This window comes from Nicotiana sylvestris, chromosome 10 (genome assembly GCF_000393655.2).
Source record: "Nicotiana sylvestris chromosome 10, ASM39365v2, whole genome shotgun sequence".
Classification (NCBI taxonomy): Eukaryota; Viridiplantae; Streptophyta; class Magnoliopsida; order Solanales; family Solanaceae; genus Nicotiana; species Nicotiana sylvestris.
In genome coordinates, this window is record NC_091066.1 from 121348971 (window position 1) to 121351970 (window position 3000).

A 3000-nucleotide genomic window follows, 5' to 3' on the forward strand; every position below is an offset into this window, starting at 1 on the left:
GCTTTCCAAAAATAGTGGATCTTAAAATGCAAAAGATTGTATTTTATAGCAATAAGTCTCAATCCTACTCTATGAATTAAATATTATTAAATTATTTTATATTAAATGCGAGAGAGAAAGAACACAAAAAAAAAAAATACATTATATTACATAAGCCATCTTCGGAAAAACTTCAATATAATTTTTTATATTATAAAATGTTGAATATACAAGGAACCTATCATGGAACTATTAATGACCACCCCATATGCCAATTCATTACATGGGGGTCTATAAATTACACCCATATGCAAAGCAAAAATACACTCACAAAAAAAATTCGTAAAGCGTGAATTACTATTCTAAATATGGCATTTTTTAAGTTCGGTTTCATTTACGCAATTGTTGTAATGTCAGCCACTGGTTAGTTTCTATCTCCAATTTACTACATTTCTTACATTGTATATATAAGAATGTCTCTCTAAGATTTGATTTTGATAATTGTAATGGTGATATTTTCAGTTAATTTGATGGAGTTCTCCAAGATACAAGTAATGGCTGCACGAGATGTTGATAATGATCTCTCAAAAATCCAAGGAAGATTACTCCCGCAACTTAATACTTGTTTCAGATCTTGTACGTCTAATAGTGATTGCAGCGACTGTTGGGTTTGTTGTTCCTGTGATTACATTACATTCTATACTTTCCAGTGCGGTATTGGAGGGGGATCACATGTATAACTCTAAAATCCCATTGAAACAATCTGCTACAAAACAATGTTACACATTTATGATTTCACGTAATTTCTATGTTTTCTTCCTTGTTTCATTTCTCGTGTTTACCATGTATTGTGAGAATAATAAAGAATGTCAAGTGATGGCATCAGATTCAAGAATAAAAATATATTCAAATCACATGTTATCTTTGCTAGATTTTACGTGCTCTTATCATGCATGTACAACTTTTATCTACAGATGTATTGTATATATAGACAATTTAATTAATTAATTAATTTATTTATTTTGTGTATAAATAAAATGAAATAATTATCCAACAATAATGTTGCTTATACTTTCTATTCTCAACATATTTCATCATCTTATATGATATCCCGACATTAAGTCGTGCTAACACACCCACAAAAAGTTCAAGTTGGGTTATTGTAATTGTGCTCAACATTTTTGCAAGAATAATCATGAGTTAATATGCAATTCCTCTGGATTTTCTCTTGAACTTTTGAGTTGAACAGTCAAACTTTGCGGGTAAAATTTTCACAACAAATCCATAGTAATTTTTATACAAAAACAATAACAACAAACACAGTATAATCCCACAAGTATGGTCTGGGGGAGGGGATAATGTGTGGGCATACCGTATTCCAACCTTATCAAGGTAGAGAGATTATTTTCGTTAGACCCTCGGCTCAAAGCAACAAGCACTAAAAATAACAAAGTAATAAGATAACAGAAGCGGATGATACAACAGATAGGACTGAAGATCTAGGGAAAAAAAGTATTGTGCAAAGAATTGTAACGACGCGACCGGTCGTTTTGAGCTTTAACATTACATTCGGTTGTTTGTGACGTTGAGTAGCTTCATATTATGTATTAGGACTTGCTTGTATGGTTGGTTTCGATTTTTGAGCGGTTCGCGATTGATTTGGAAAAATGATTGTTTTATTTATATCTGCTACACAATCTAGATCTAAAAAATTATATTGTTCAGTTATCTGTCTTGGTGCCCATTTCTTATTTAACCTCTTATCCCATAATGTTTTGTTTCTATCATATGCATCATAACTTACTCTGTAATAGGTTGGGTTTAATTGTTTTGGATTTTTTACTCCTGATGTGCTTGGTTTATCTTCGTTCATATCTCCTGTATTTATTTCTGGGTTTGTTTTTACCTTTTCTGTTTCTTTTATAAGTTCTGTATACGTTTCACTTGTTTCTGAATAGTTTTCTCCTAGATCTTCGTCGTTATCACTTTGGTCATTTATTTCGTTTATGCTTATATTTGGATTATCCTGTACTTCTTCTAATTGTATTTTAAATTTTTCTATCTCATTTGTCAGTCTTAGCTCTTGTTCTTCTTCTTTTCGTTTTTCTTTTTCTTTTAGTTTATTATTATACAGTTGTTTTAGCATTTCTAATTCTTTTTCTAATTCTGTTATTTTATTGTTTTTTACTTCTTCTATCTGTTGTATTTTTTCTTTAGCTTGCTGTTGTATTTCTTTAATTTCTCGTTTTCTATCTATTTCTTCATTCTCTTTTGTTATTCTAACCATTGCGGTTAAACTATCTTCTAGTCTCACAGCTTCTTTTTCTAACATTAAGTTTAGATTATTCCCTATTTTCTTGTATCTTCTTCCTAAGTTGGAAAATATTATTGTTATTTTTAATCCTTCTGGATTTTCATATGTTTTTTCTTCAAGTGCGAATTCTTCCTTATTCATCTTTTATCTCTTAAATAACAAATATATTTATATTCTGTTTTAGATATTATATCGATTAATTTAGATAGCCTAGCTTTGTCTATTTTTGTGATACTTAAGTATTTATATTCTATGTATAGTTTCTTTAGTTCCTTTCTAATTTTCTTCGATTTCTTAGTTATTTTAGTTGTCTCACTGTTTATGGGTATTTTTTGCGGATTTGTACTATTAATGTCAGTGTTATTTTTCATGATTCTATTTCTTAATATAAATATTTATTTATCATAGCTCTGATACCAATTTGGGGAGGGGGGGGTCATCTTTATTAATTATTAGGATCTTTAATACTGAGATGTATACATGTTGATACATATATCCATGGTTTCTATATTTCTCAGAATTAATTCTTTTCTGTGTTGATAACTTTCAAGATTATCTTCATAGAATTCAATTTCTTTTTCTATAGTTAATAAAGCTTTATTACGTAGTCTATTATATCTAATTATGTCTTTGCAGGTTTTAATATTGTGTTTAACACAATCTATTTTTCTATTTATGTTACTGAGGTTTTTAAGAAGTTTCCATTT

At 29.2% G+C, this 3000-nt stretch overlaps 1 long non-coding RNA gene across 1 annotated transcript; it reads left to right on the plus strand.

Annotated features, from left to right (window-relative positions):
* The first annotated feature begins 293 nt into the window (after positions 1–293).
* Positions 294–893, plus strand: LOC104228317 (uncharacterized). Its single transcript, XR_711317.2, has 2 exons — positions 294–402; positions 502–893. It is a non-coding gene; the product is annotated as an uncharacterized lncRNA (long non-coding RNA).
* The last annotated feature ends 2107 nt before the right edge of the window (positions 894–3000 follow it).